The 16,716-nt window shown below is 37.5% G+C and overlaps 1 protein-coding gene across 8 annotated transcripts in view; it reads right to left on the reverse strand.

Annotated features, from left to right (window-relative positions):
• Positions 1-16,716, reverse strand: part of LOC120539266 (neurexin-2-like) — a 2,018,463-nt gene that overhangs the window by 926,421 nt on the left and 1,075,326 nt on the right. The window lies entirely within an intron of this gene.

Below are 16,716 nucleotides of genomic sequence, written 5' to 3' on the forward strand. Positions count from 1 at the left end.
AAAATGAATGTATATTATCATTCCTATTCCATTTATTCTCTACCAGGATACTTCAGAGTCATCCTTCAAGAATCACTCCATGTCATTACAATCTAAAGCCAGCTTTTTCTTCCAAAATTCAACCCTCTTCTATCCTTTGTTTATATTATTGATAAGATTGTCTTATTTAAACACAACTAAACATTAAAATGTCACAGTAGAGGTATATATGAACAGATCAGTGGTAAGCTTGTAGTAGTAATTGGAGAGAGTGTATATTCTTTTGAACAAAATGTATCCTGATAGAATGTGCAGCTGGCAAGAGGTTGCGGAGGTAAGGGCATGACCAGGATAGCCCAAAGTAATGCTGGGGACTGAAGCAGATCTATAGAACAGACAGAGAGAGAGACAAAGACAGGCAGAGACGCAGTAGGTGGGGGCAAATTAATGAGTGAAGCACAAGGTCCACTAGGAGGAAGTACATCCTTGTGTGTATGTCCTGTGAGGGACCAGCCCAAGTGGGACAGAGAGAGAAGAAGCATGTAATGCTACCCAGAGCACCTGAAGGCTGAGACAACACCACAGGCAGGAACACCTCCTAGCTGCTCCAGAACTTTCATTTCTACAATACGAAATATGAAAATGTACTGTTACTTTAGGGTAGGGAACCTTGAAGTGAAACAAAGGGCTCAGTGGTCAAGGATATCTTGGATGGGTAGAGGGAATTGAGGCCTGGCTGTGGCAGGAGCAAAGTACAACTGTCTGTGACCCTAGGAGTGACTCCTGGGTGACCAGAAGCTATTTTAGAGTGAAGTTGGGAAAACACTTACCTGTTAAGAGGAAAGCAGGCCAGAGAGAAGGATAAGCTAGGATGTAAGGAATTGAATGTTTTGGGTCTTACTGTACTCTACTGGGATAGCGGTCAAGCTGTCAAGCTGTTTCACTGGATGGAGATTTTTGGGCAGACAAAAAAAATGAGTTTTTTGTTTATTTGTTTTTTGGATTTTACTTGTTCCTTTTTTGATACTCTCTCATTGGTTTGTATATGTACAAAAATGTGACGTTTTTCTTCCCATTTAACACCCTGTGTTTTATTCTAGGTAGCACTGCCACAAAAGTCCCTTCTTTTCAAAGAAGATTTGAAAAACAGTAGATATATACAGAGACTCTGGCAATGATGATATACTGCTTGTCTTAACATTGTTACAAGTAAAGTGAAATGCTATTTTTTCTCCAATATGTGATTGTTTTGTCCTAGATAAAATGACCTATTTTTGAGGGTTTTTGTGTCCATGGCAAATACCAAATATCACTGAAAAGTTTTGGATTTCACATGTGGAGAAGTTTGGGCAGTTAGAACAATTGTTAAATATAAAAATAATCAACCACTGGCCAATACACATATCTCTTGATATGGCTTCCTAAATAGTCTGCACCACAGTCCCATGTGTGTGGCAAGCTTAGCAGGACTTGTATATGGAAAATGGTATATTGAGAGACAGCATTTATCCATCTATCCATTATCCAACCTGCTATATCCTAACTACAGGGTCACAGGGGTCTGCTGGAGCCAATCCCAGCCAACACAGAGCACAAGACAGGAAACAAACCCCAGGCAGGGTGCCAACCCACCGCAGGACACACACACACACACAACTAGGGACAATTTAGAATCGCCAATCCACCTAACCTGCATGTCTTTGGACTGTGGGAGGAAACCGGAGCACCCTGAGAAAACCCACAAAGACACAGGGAGAACATGCAAACTCCACGAAGGGAGGACCCGGGAAACGAACCCGGGACTCCTAGCTGCGAGACAAGACAGCATTAAATTAAATAAATAATTTTTATATTATTTAGGTGGTTAACTTCAGCAGCTAAACTTTCACTTCCTTGCTATAGCATGTTTCATTGACATTAGTATCCTGAAATGTTTCACTCAAAAAAACACATACAGTATAATACTACATTCTGAAGCCTATTTAACCCAATTCAGGGTTTTCAGGGGCTGGAGTTTATCATGATGGGCCTAAATAGACTTTAGTATGCAGCCTGTCATGCTAACTATGTATTTATTTCCGACACACTACTCACACATCAACAGTCATCTAAACATAAAAATTATTTTTTAGGTCTTCCCGAAAAGATAGCCTTGCAAATATAAATAAGTATAAATTAACTGTGAACATACTTTTATATGATATATACTTTTTCATAAATTTACCTCAAGTTAAAAATAATGGTGTTTTATAAAGGTGAATGACATTTCTGTCCAATATAACTTGACACTGTACTGTAATATGCCATTAAAATACACTAAGAATGGCAAAGCTTGCTTAGTTGAGTAAAGCTTAAATATAGTATTTTATAAGTAATGAAACTCTTTATTCAATAAAAAAGTTTAAAGTTAAAATAAATATTAGAAATGTTACATTCTAAAAAAATAATTCCATATTAAAAACCTATCTTTCAAGGAACAGCAGCAAAACAGCATTACTACAGTAACATGACTCTGGCTGTCCTCACAAAACGTTTACTCAGGAGACCTCTACTGTACACAAGAGAAAGTACACTTAGAGAGATACCACAGACCCTGCAATATTAGTAAGATGTGTTATTGTTGTTATTATCATAATATTTGTCAGATGCCTTTACTTAAAACAATTTTCAAAATCAGGATGCATTGCAAATTCGTATTGTTTAAAATAGGATGACTGAGACTAGAAACATTGTGTTTTAAAGCTCAATGCCTTAGTTACTACATGCTAGTGATAAGAACTTGAATATTGATTTTTCAATATATTGGCCGTCTGGAGGCATTGACAAAAAGGCTTAGGATGTCAGGGTACATTCATGTATAAGCCACTGGATTAGGAACCCTAAGATTACAGGTCCATATCCGCAAGTTTGTGTTTTATGGTTGAAAATATCTTACTACTTCAGACTTTTTGTGCTAGTGTTCTTAATCAAAAGCTCTATCAATTAAGAATATCTTATTATGTATTCAATTTTTGAGATTTGAAATAAACAGAAAATAATTCTGGGATGGCTTTTAGATGCAGTGTTCAGTATGGATTCCCCACATCTTCAGGGTTCTAGGATGGCATTTCAAAATATGTTAAGTCTGAGCAATATGTATGACTCTTAATATTTAAGGTGAGTTTTCTTTGGGTATCTTGGGCTTCTCCCAATGTCCCACTTTGCCATAGTGACTCTAATTTGGTCCTATATAAGTGAGTGCATTCTTTTATGGAGTGGCATCCCATCTGAGATCTTAGTTCTCACCTTAAGTTGCTAAACTTTTCTGTAGACATCTCCAGCTACATGACAAAACTAGGGACAAGACAATTGACTTTTTACTGTTACAGGACAATCTCCTTTTTCTTGCTCTTTACTAACACATAGACCTGAAATCCAAAACCTCAGAGTACAGAGCCAGGGTAACAGTGTGTGAGAACTGTGTCCAATCTCTCACACTGTCTCCTAGTGTTAGGTTGTCTTGAAGTTCAAATCCACATAGTTTTGTCTTATGCTTGCCATCTCCAATATTCATATCAACCTATTTCACTTTCTATGCTTCAGTCAAAATTAACAAGAAATATCTTCCATTTACTGCGGTGGGCTGGCGCCCTGCCCAAGATTTGTTTCCTGCCTTGCGCACTGTGTTGGCTGGGATTGGCTCCAGCAGATCCCTGTGACCCTGTAGTTTGGATATAGCGGGTTGGATAATGGATGGATTCCATTTATTCTGTGCTTAAAATATCTGTTTCACTTAAGCACATAAAAAGTTGAAGAAATGAGAGGAAATCAAGTATTTCTGATTAGTCCATAGCTAAGTTGCCCAAATATCTCATTCAGAAAGTTTCTACCGCAGTGCAATAGAGCAGTAGATTTCCTAGCACATACACAGTTGACTAGGGAATCCATTCCTGGGAATTCGGGAATCCCGCATGTCATTCCCGGGAATCCCAGGTTCCCGGGTATGACACAGTGCACGGGCATTTCACATGAGAACGGTTTTAAAATGACCAACACTTATTTTTAATAAAACTACTGCAATATGTTGACACCAATAAAAGACTAACCTTATCTACAAGCAGTTCATGCTGTCATATAAGTACATGTATCTAGTTCAGGGGTGCCCACACTTTTTCAGCTTGCGAGCTACTTTTAAAATGACCAGGTCGAAATGATCTACCTACATTAAAAATATATATATATTATTTATTTTTATATATATTGCATAGTTTTACTGTCAAATAATGCAAAGGGTGTCGACATGTGTTTCTCCTAATTCTGGGCTCATCAGACGAACACACTCACTGCACCCCCTCTCGTGGATCGAACCTCGGACGTCTGTGTCGATGCCTCTTTACATTGCGCCATGGCGTGTGGTTCGTTTATTTGACAGCATGTAGATCGGGGTAGTTACATTCATGGCAAACGTAGTCTGAATCACAATCTGATTGTATGTGTGGTTACCTACCAGGTAATGCTTGTGGTTGGTCTGCAAGTTGGCAAACATCCACCACGGTGCCCTCTTCATTATTTGACAGTATGTAGATCGGAGTAATTACATTCAGGGCATTCTTAGTCTGAATCACAATCTGATTGTATGGGTGCGTGTGGGATGACCAGTGTGCTAGAAGAAAAGAGATCTCAGACTGGCTGACCTGTATGTCAATCAAGTGGCAAATGCTGTAGGGAGGATATATAATAGAGTAACATTTAAAAAAAAAATTTTTGAATGCAACGTGATCTACCTGCACTACCTTTCTACCGGTCGATCATGATTGTCAAGGCAAGATCATACCTTCGTGCAGAGTATGCCAGCCACTGAGAAAGCACGCTCTGCCTTCACTGAAGTAGGCGCAGTCATCAGATACTGATACACTTGTTCTAAACAACGCACACGCTTTCCATTGCTCTGAAACACCGCCATTTCAGCTTTTACTGATGCATTCAGTTTCTTGTCATCATTCTGTAATGGCAAGTTTCTTGGCACACATAATGCGGATGCAACAGACTGACGCATTGCAATTTCAAGTTGCATGTTCAAAGCTGTTGTCTGACAGACGTCAATGAAGTCTGCCCCGTCCCAGCATTCGTGAGCTGCAGAGTGCAGACTCCTCCCAGTCCACTGTGCTCAATTTTAGTGGGAGCCGGGAGATTGACGACTGCTGCTGGTCTGTTGTTGACTGAATTAATCGGCAACACACTACACCGTGGGCCAAAAAACGGTGCCACTTAATTATTTTCAACTATAACTCTGCTATTTCTTTTTCGATTTTTACATTTTTACATGCTATATTTGTGAGCTTGGCCATTCCCGGTTTCCCGGGAATTACAGCAGTTTCATTCCCGGGAATGCGGGAATTAAAAATGTCCGGGAATGGATTCCCTAGTGGTGACATGCATTTTAAGCAACAAGAAGGGGAATCACCAACATTCACAGGTGCTTAAAAATGTTCACAGAGAGAATACTGTTCACAAAAGCACCATTAATCATTGGGATTCAGAATGGTGAGTTCTAAGAAAGGCCAAGGCTACTGAAAAAGAGAAGAAGTGGTTATGAATAATGGGTTTCTCACTTGTCGCAAGGATATTAAAGTTAACAGAGATTATGTAGAAAAATGAGGAGTGAAGCATCTATGCATCATACAAATATGTTCAAACAATTCCTATAATTGTTAGTAACAGAAAAAATTGTGTTGCAAAACAGTCTAAGCAACTCTCAGCCTCCCTTCTGTACCATTGTGTAAGTATCATTCTGTAAGTGCGCTGCCCGATGCCCACAGACAAAATGCACCTCTGTTCTCTGAGAACCTAGTACATGATCCAATAAAAATGTTTTACTTGGATGTCTTCACCAATATCAATGTGCCGTAAAACAGGGAGCTATAAATAAAGGTGCTATATTTACTTGTGAGTTTTATGTGGTTAGATAGAAAAAAACTGTTACCTGATCACAGTTATTATAAATCTTCCACCTGAAAAAGCTGCTTAAACTTAAAAAAAGTGTTAATTTTTTGCTTGACCTTAGCCTGCTATTATGAAATCACATATTTCATAATAGCACTGGGTGAGTGCTGCTGAATCCCAGCATGGTCATTGACTGCATGGCGCTTGGATGTTCCCCCTGTGGTTACACAGCTTTTTTTCCTCTATTACCAGATGAGGTTAATCTGGCCTTGTTCATTTGGCTCCATATGAGGGAATGATTTTAGCTACTACATTTTTACTCTAAACTAGACTCTGAAATTAACCTAAATATACAGAAAATATATAAATAAAACTTTTACAAAATAAATTGGAAAGATATACTGTACTTTAAATTGGTAGTTACACTTAGCTGTTGTATTTGTGTGCGTATGCTACATGAAGGTCCACACATGCTACTGTGTCAAATTTACAATGTCCTACTCCTCCTCCTTCAGATAACAAGCCATCCTTTCATTGACAAAATTCCATGCTCCCTCTTATGTCTTTGAAAATGGCATTTATCCTCCAACACAAAGTCCCTCCACCCCCCATCCCCAGCGAAACTCCATTCATTTTCTGCCTCCAGTCTGCACCCCTCTTTCCTATATCTGACACAAAATCAGAAAAGCTGGACACTTCAGAAGTGGGCAAGGCAGCTATCAATCATTTGTAAAAAGATGTCAGTTAACCTGCCCAACTTTTTTCTTCCGACCAACCATTAGAAAGGTAATATGCATCTTTTATTTCAAGTTACACATTTTCTATTCATGTTTACATGAGCGGGAGTACATTCAAGACACCCAATCGTGTTTATCCACATAAACTTTTTTTTTAAAAAAACTCCTGTACGCTGTACGCTGCAGCATCATTACGCCTTATGGCATTTTGCTAATATGACCTCATTAAAAATGTGCATTTTTGTAATCTGCTTTTTGCAAATCATAAATGATATAAAGTTTAAACAAATGATTTTACTTCCTTGATGTTATTTTCCTTTTCCAATAATGTAACACTGAAGCAGTACATTTATCCTTTTAGGCACTGCATTTTTCCACTGTTTAATGGCATACAAAAACTGTTAGTGTATATTAATAAAGAAAGTGCATCCATTACAAGTTTTAAAGTATATCTAAGCAAATACATACTTTAAACATATATGTGCAATGCAGCAACTTACATACTGTACTAAGCATGATATATAATGGGCACTCTTCACAATCTTCTGGTTAAATTTGTGCAAGTGAATGTTAATTGAATAAAAGTCGTTTGATCCATCGATTTGCAATTATTAAATGTAGGGTTATGGGAAAGTTGAATTTTAAAAAAGTTTTCTGTTTAAATTAATTGTTTTGTTGTTTTTTATTTTTTGAACACACATTTATGTGTTACTGTTTTTTTAATACAGTAAATAGAGGAAATTACTGATATTCCAATAATTATGAAATAAATGTGAGTATAACACATTTTAAAACAAATATGTTACTTTCAAAAAAACTTGCCATCATCACCATTCATCATTCTAAAATGTAAAATGTGGGAAAATGTTCAATTGGCATTCTGCTGTATTAAGAGAACAACATATGCATGTTAAAGCAAAACAGATAATAAAATTTCTAAATGTCAGAAATGCAAAATTAAGAAGTTAATGTAAACACAACCTGATGGTTTTCTATGGCATGAAAAAGCATTAATTGTAAGAATATGTACCAAGCTCAAGAACTATTTAGAGGGTGACATACTGTTACTTGCTGCTGCCCTTGTATCATTTATATAATGTGTTAGAATACAAATATAGTACCATCAAATCAAAAGGAACCTAACTGCCTAAATACTTTTCAGGTTCACTATTTACTCATTATCAAACAGTTATCTCTTACCTATGTAATATATGGCAACACCCCAACAGCATATCCACCACACTATTCACAGTGTTGACTTTTAGCATAAACACCATAGCATACTCACCAATCACCAAGTGTAACCTATGGCCAAAGCACTGAATAAGTCACTGATAGCAATGACCACCATGTGTAATCATGCAAACATGCTGCTTCACCTGCAAGCCCCGGGTGACCAGTATGGCTTTTGGCCCTTGGGCAGCAAGCATCTGCTTTTCAACATAAATTCCTCATCAATATAATGAATCGTTATACTCAGGCTTGTTTCTATAATTCTAATTAAATGCAAATTAGTTGTGTGACATAAAGCATCGCTTGTTCCAGAACCATTTCAGTTTTGTCTGACATTTGGGATAAATTAAAAGCAACACCATCTTGGAAAAATAATCACAGGACGGGATGATGTATCTTGGTGTTGGATCATTTTCTTAAAAGCTTTGTTGAGCAAATTTTTAATCAGATCTGTTCCTTTTGATAAATAAACACAGTGCCTACTGTTCTCTGATTTTACTTTTGATTGTCTGCTGGATATGGACATGTGTTGTAGCTAGTGGTTTATCGGTATTGTAAACTCTGGTCTTGCTTGGTCAGTTTTCATTCACATACTGGACGAGGTGGTTGAAAATTAGATGAAGGTATGTTTGTGGGCAATGGTACATCTGTTTGTACAATATGCATTTCTAATCAACATCATCACTACTGAAAATAATAATGCCAAATTATGGATGATTCACTTCATTTTTCTACTGAAATATCTAAAAAGTGTCAGGTGATTTAGGATTATCATTACTTACACTTCTGAATTTTTCTGGAGGCTGTTGCCCACACAAGAAAGAAATTTACACTTTCTATAAGATATTGTTATGGATAAGAATCTGAAAAATGTCATCAAGGTCACCTGTAATTGGCCATAAAACATGGATGCTTCTGATTCACCAGTGTGCTCACACTTAAAAAATCTACTTATGACTGGTTACAACAATCATTTGCTACTTACAGCAGCTTGTACCTGGGAAAGCTTGATCTCTGACAGAGCAAGAGTACTAAATGGAATGAAGTAATTACCATCACTTGCCATGGACCTTTATCTCACTTCACCAGGGAGGTCTGTCATGCATGGTGTTCTTGAAGTTAAAGAGGCAGAGGACATGCTGGGTGGCAATATGTTATAATTTTCCAGTACACTAGATTCTAGACTTATGGTGAACTATAAGTTGCCAGAAAAATTTGGTCCCCTGCAAGAAAGAAAGACTTTCCAATGATGGTTGGGAGTAGGTCAAAAGACCACCTAGAAAGAATTGGCAGGAGAGGATTATTATCTGCAAACGATGAAGCTAGGTTGACCATTTAAGGGCAGAAAGCTTGTACTCTCTCACATTTGACCACCAAGAAGCAGCACACTGGCCTACAGAGAAATAATGAAGAAGTTATCAGTAAAGGTCGGGGATATTTGCCATTGTTTTGTGATGTACTGAAGCGACACTGAATGAGGAGTCCATTTCAGTGGGTTTTCCTTTACTAATAAATACTAGTAACTCCTGCCCTTATTCATCATGACCTTGAATTGTGAAATTATAGCAGCACTTCAAGAAAGCCTGCATGAAGGCCACTGTTTGTGAAGTGAAGCGTCCAAAGACTGAAGAGCTTTTCACACAATCATTAGATCATTGGGCTTCAAAGGTCAATATGGGGCCAACTTTGCTGATGAAGTAAATACCCCGGCACTTACAAATACAGTACATGAAGATAGTGATATTAAAGACATTTTTTAACTTTTTACCAGCAGGTGCCTAGCACATGTTAGTTTTAATATTCCATTTTATTTTATTGAACCCGCTTAATCCAGTATGAGGTTCCAAGGACAGACTGGATTAAGCAGAGCAAACCATGACTAGGATGCAAATCATTTGCTGAACACCCTTGCACTGGACACAGGTTCATGTGGTAGGAAAAAAGCCACAGTACCCACAAATACATATTTAGAGCTGCTTTAAGCAGATGGTGACTTTATCTCTAATTTGAACATGAAAGTCATGAGAGTTAGAGGCATTGGATTAATAAATAAAGCCTGATTTTATATAGCACACAGCATAAAATGATTGCTGTGACTCAAGATTCCATTAATGACTTTGGGGCCACAGTCCTACTGTCTATATAATGTAGCCCAATGTTTTAGATATTGATTATAATATGTGTAGTAGAAATGTCTGTGCCTATTACTTGACCAGGAATTTTGGCCTATATTAAAAAAACAATAAAAAAATCAAACTGGATTTCATCTGGGCTACAGGTTTCAACTCCAGCAATCCATCAGTAACCTACAGAAAAGTCATATCGCTGTGACTAGAAACATGTTTATATTCGTCTAAATAACATATGGCAACACGAAGAGAGGGAGGTGCATTGTATTTGAGTCTGCTGCTTACAGCTTCACAAAATGCAAAAAAAAAAATAAATAAAATAAAATAAATAAATGGAACAAGATGTTGCTGAAAAGCTGCAGGGAACATGAAATGCTCTAGCAAATTCTGCATATTGACAGAAGAGCTCTAGTGACGCTGCCCCAGTTGGAAATCTTTATTGACGAATCGCCCTTTGATTTATGAGTCGGCTGTAATGATCTATTAAAATGCAATTAATTTGCAGTTTAGGAAGCCTCATGACGCGATTCCCCCAGGTTACTAGACAGTGACTGTGTATTGAGGACTTCTGTGAAAAAGAAAAGTTAATGCAAGCTGCAGTGAATAGGGCGTATTGGTTGAGATACAAGCAGGAAGATTAAATCTGATAACTCTGAATAAAAATAAAAATACCAAAGCCTCTTTTCAAATACAGTTGCCAAAAACACATATTATGAAAATTACAGTTTTTTTAATACTCTATAATAAATTATATGCTTTGCACCGTAGATACTGTAATTACTTAAGTACAGAAAATGTCTGACTTCAATTGGAATTGATGTACCAGACTATCAGCAGGAGTTGTAAGTTGGTTTATATACAATAAACAAAGTATTCTAACACTTAATATATTATTAATCTTCAGACATTTAAAAGTGATTTATTATAATATTGTATCAGATCTGTAACAAAATGGTGTCATTAAATTACTAAGTAGACTAAGTAATTTAAGTATTTTATAAATCCACCAAAAATTGCCCCTTACACAAGCCTTTCTAAAAATATGAAAAATGTGAAAATAATTAAAGTCAGTCATTATCCAACCCGTTATATCCTAACACCGGGTCACGGGGGTCTGCTGGAGCCAATCCCAGCCAACACAGGGCACCAGGCAGGAAACAAACCTTGGGCAGGGCACCAGCCCACTGCAGGGCTAATTAAAGTAGGATTATCAATCCATCCAGTCACTTGAAGGATGGCCAAGAAGCTGGAAGAGGCATGAAAATACCATCACACTACATGTCATTTACAATGTGTATTTTCACTACAAAAAAAGTGAGTAAAATGCATATATTTGTGTCTCAACCTTCTAGCCTATCTATGACTCCCAGGAGCCAGTCACACAGGGGACAGGCAAGAGATCCATTTGGTAAAAAGCAACTCCCAGGTATGCTAAAGGTTGAAAAACACAAGTTTTAATTCAAACTCCTGCAAGTATAATTGCTTTTAAATTAATTATTTTTTACATGGTATGGTTGTTTTTCTTATGCAGTTTACTTCCTAATATTCATTTGGATTTGGCGTGGCCAACTTATTACATTTAGACACCTGCAGGTCTGTCACTGGTGTTAGGACACCAGGAAAGAAAGAAAGGTAAAAATATTCAACAGTAAATAACCATGTAAAAATAAATGGATTGAATCAGTCCTTTAAATTAAATTGTTTGAACCAAGAAAGGATTTCCAAGATAATTTATCCTTTGTCCTTTAGCAATCGATAATTAAAACTACTCAGCAACATGCTTTAGGAGCCTTGAGTTGCTCCCAAATACTGTCATAACCAAGAAATGGTCTGAGAACTCTTAAAGCTGGTATAATCATTTTCTTAGGAAACTGTGGATCCTCAAATAAAATAGTAAGGGGGCCCAGATGATGAATAACATTCTAAATGCATCCCAGGGTAAGGTGTCATAATCTGGCTTTCAGAGCAAGGCCTTTCAACATTAAGGAAGGCAGGCAGCTACAGATGTACTTTGGCAAACAGACGTAGACTCTGCCCCATCTTAGAAGTGCATATCTGAAGAGATCAGCTGCAATCACAGTGGTAGTGCTGTATCATATGTACAGAGTACAGAGAAATTCTTATTTGCATGTCCAACCATGCAACCCATCACTTACTGCGTATTCATTTAACTCAAAATACAGAAAGGCAAGAGGCTAAAGGTTTTTCTCATGTACTGACTACCTTCTGGCAAGGAAACCTGGAAGGAATGAATAATTGTTGCCAAACAAGTAGCATCACCATTTAGTATGATAACCCAACCACAGAAAACAGAATGGCCATTAAAAAGATTACAATAAATTCAGTTTAGAGAAAAGAAATTAGGAAAGGCATTTAACAGGTGACTCAGGTGTAAGAGGGTGGATGTTTGAGTAAAGGTACAGTAGATCTGAAACTCTTGGATTTCTGATGTCACTGGAGCCCTAGTTGCTATTCCAGGACAGGCATTCACCTCAGCAAACTGGCTTTAACATCATCCTCATCAAAGCTGTTTTTCTAGGAACTACAGAAACCTGACAATATCAGATCTGTGACTTGTGGAGAAAGGTGCTAGACCACCCATACAGGACTATTTCCTGACATATATCCAAAGTGGCCAAGATTAGCTCCAGTTCTCTGTGTAGATACTGTAAATGCATAAATGAACTGATGTATGTGCGGTCCAAAAAAGTTAATGTGGTCATGCCAAAGAGAACTAGATATACTATATGTATTTTCTTTTATAAATTAGAAGGTCCGCAAATATTATCATAAATATAACTATATATGATGCACTTGTTGGACCATTTTTGTCATAAGACTAGTATGACAAGTGTACTTTGACAAGAGCATGCAGCCCTAAGTCCAAAATCCTCTTAATGTAAAAAGTTCACTTGCACTGACCTGTTTAGGTTACATTAAAATTTAGCTTTTCTCAAAGAAAAAGTTATACTGTAAAGAAATTTTACTGTACTGTATACACTAGGGAAATGTGGAAGCTTAGAAAATCCAATCAATACAGTATACTCAGCAACACTGTTTATTGTGCCACTCAGTATTGTCCATTAGGCAGCCATGGTGATAGAAATAATGAACCCTTTGTTCAAACAACATCTGCCTAATTCTGACAGTTGTTTTATGCTGACACCAAGGTATGGCAGGAGGAGATAGTATTTATAGTAAGAACTGACTTGCTATCAACAGAAACTCTGATCTAACATTTGACAGGTCGCTGCTGATTAAAAAAACAGTACACAAAATGGTTTCAATGTATGGGGGACATATTTATTTATAGAAGGACTTATTTGAACCTCTTTTTTCCCATCATCTGCCACAATATTCAATTGTATCAATCCCATTCTTGGTTAGACAATCAAAGTTCTGCTTTCTCAGAACATTGATATCTTATCTGTGTTTACCACCTGAAATTTCACTGCTCCCATTACATATTTGCTGGATATATGGACCTCAAGGTTTATTATGTGTGGATCCTACTTAGCCATGTTACTTATTAGCATTCTAGACAGCAGACTCCAGTTAACCAAGAGATCAAACCCCTCCTCTCTTCTGTGAAAACCTATGCGGGAGAACTGAACCTCAAGATCAGAATCAAGGATAAAAATAACCTAGTCAATTGTTTGTGCTTCCACAGATATATGAGGGGTCATTGAACTTTCCAAAACTTTGTCTACACAAGATTTGTGGACATTCACAAAGGTTTATGTCCACATAGCCTGCCGTATATAAGAAGGTGATAGGAGAGTATGTAATTCCTGGGACACTGCTACAAGATTTCAGTCTCCGGATTTGCACTTTTGGCAGTAAATTTAGGCTGTATAATGTGGGCAACACTACTGTATAGTCCTCTCTTATTCAACATTTTAATGGACAAGATATTAAGAGGCAGTCAGCATTTGTAGACATTCATTTGGATGGTATCTCTGCCATTTTCTGATGATTATGTCCACTTGGCACCATCAAACTTTCATCTCTGAACTGCACCAGATGGTACTGCAGCCAGATATGAATTTGAGGTCATTGTCCTTTCCAGTAATTTGACCTATGTAGATAAGAGACAGCAGCTGCATAATGTGGTGGCATTTAAATATCTTGGGGAACTGTTCGTGTTTAAGGGAGTGAGTGTGATTGACTATGAATTGGAGCAGATGAAACAATTATTGAAATACCTTACCAGATTGTTGAAGTAAAGAGGTAGCCAGCTCATACCAAGGTATTCATCTATATTCTCATCTTCAAGGATCTAAAGTAAGATTTCCTGCTGTGTTCATTCACCTTGATACAATAAGGACTTCAGCAACACAGCTTCTCCAGACTGTAAAAGTCCTGTTAAGGCTGGTTTGGGCATGCAGTTAACATGATCCTTGGGTGCATCTACCTGGGGACGTTTAATGAATGTCCCACTTGGTGAAGATACAGAAGCAGGTCATGGACCTACAAAAGGAATTATTTCTCTCATGTTACATTTGAGCAACTGGCAGCTTCCCTGGAGGAGCTGAAGATTTTTACTGGTGATAGGGATTCCTAGACTGTTCGGCCTTGTAGTCATAACATAACCAAAATGCATTAAAGTGTACAGGGAATTAATCTATTATCCAAAATAAAATAAACACTACTAAGCATAAGTGTAATGAATTAAAATGAAACAAATAAATCAATAAATAATCCATCTTAGAATACTGGTCCAGCACAATACTTCCATATGTAGCTTTAAGACTAATGTTCAGGTATGAAATGGCAATTTTCATTTAGAATAATGATAACATGCAATGCTTTAATCTATATATATAAAACAGTTCCATGACTGACTGACAGACAAGGCACAGATCAAACCGCTGGACCTAAAGGGCTGAAAGTTTAACAGTGCATTCCTATAATGACATGGATAACCGCTAAGAAAGGATTTTTTGAAATTCCATCCCTAAGGGTGAACTGGGACACTCCAATACGTTTCTTGCCACTGAGAAGTGGGGCGAACAACACTGTGCACATGCGTGGAATGAGGAAGGGGATGCTCAAATACAGAATAAGCCTATAGAATGATTTGTGAACAGGCCATTGTGACTCCAAAAAACGATCAAGCTGTGTTCATTGATGACATGTTGCTGAAGTCCTTTGACGGAGAAAAAATGGTCTACAAGTCGATAGACACTGTCTGTAATGCAGATGAAGCCGTTAACTATCCGGTAGAGTTTTTAAATTCCCTTAAACCACCGGGTCTTCCATACCATAGGCTTACTCTGAGGAAGGGCACACCCGTAATGCTCCTTCAAAATTTAAAACCACCGAAACTGTGTAATGGCACTAGACTGCAAGTCAAAGCCCTGCATAAAAATTTAATCGAAGCCATTATTTTGACCGGGTGTGCTCAAGGAGAAAAAGTGTTCGTGCCACGCATTCCTCTAATATCCAATGACCTCCCCTTTGACTTTAAGAGAGTGCAATTTCCCCTCAAAGTATGCTTCGCCATGACGATAAATTAGTCTCAGGGCCAAACTTTGAAATACGTTGGCGTAGATTTAAGGGAAGATTGTTTCTCCCACGGTCAGTTTTACGTAGCTTGCTCATGCATAAGTTCGCCCACGAACCTGGTAATATTAGTGCCGCCCAATAAAGAAACAAAAAATATTGTTTATAAGGAAATTCTCTAAAAAGCAATTAAATATTTTCACTCCCACGGCGTCAGAAGGTCCACACGAAGAAAGTCACGGGCAATAAATATAACTTCATATATATATTTCCGAAAAAAAAGTATATTAAAACAGAGTCCCACGCGGACGAAGTCACGGGTAAAAGCTAGTTTTCCACATAGAAACAGGAGAATGATCAGTGCTTTTGACAATTGAGAAACGTATTTCATATTGTTCATTTAAAATCTACAACAGCCAAATACCCAACAAAACCTATGCACAATAATTCTCACAGCATACTACATTGTCTGTTTGTTCTATGTACCATTAGTTGAATTTACTATTTAAAATATTAAGTGACCCTGTGAGGATATAGCGGGTTGGATAATGGATGGATGGATAGAAGTGTGACAAATAAATAAAAACACTATACACTGCTTGGCTACCCAAAATGTATCATGGAAAAACATATGTAAGCTACTCATTGAATCACCAGCCAGTTCAACTGAGGAATTTTAACCAGCGAACAGCTGTATATAGATGGGCATGTTGATCTTTGTAATCTTGCATCATTTCTACAGTGGTATGTGGTGTAAACCTGGATTCTAAATACAAAATCTGTACGTATTGTGGAAATTAAGGCAGGGACTTAATATCATTTTTCAGTCGGTAAATAGAAGAAAAGTCTTAACTGGCACTTGTTGGTTTATTTAATTAAGAGATGAATACTTCTGATACACTCTGAAGTGCACCTGGAGCTCCTGCCAAAGGTATAGCAAAGAAGTAAACATAAAGAGAGAGGGAGAACAAAAGGGAGAAAGGCCTGAGGTAGTCAGATTCAATAAAAATGTTTGAGACAATGGTTATAAAAGAGTCAATAAGGTGTCTACCACAAAGGAGCAAAATAATGCATAGTCTACAGGACAGTGAGGTCTTAGAAAGGGTTCAAGGTAAAAAGTTCAAGAATGCATATTATTCTGACAGACTGTTCTGTTTGGGCAGGGTCCAGTGGCTGTGTGGCATCTGTTGGTGAAAGAGTAATTGATCTTG

The sequence above is a fragment of the Polypterus senegalus genome, chromosome 11, assembly GCF_016835505.1.
Source record: "Polypterus senegalus isolate Bchr_013 chromosome 11, ASM1683550v1, whole genome shotgun sequence".
Classification (NCBI taxonomy): Eukaryota; Metazoa; Chordata; class Cladistia; order Polypteriformes; family Polypteridae; genus Polypterus; species Polypterus senegalus.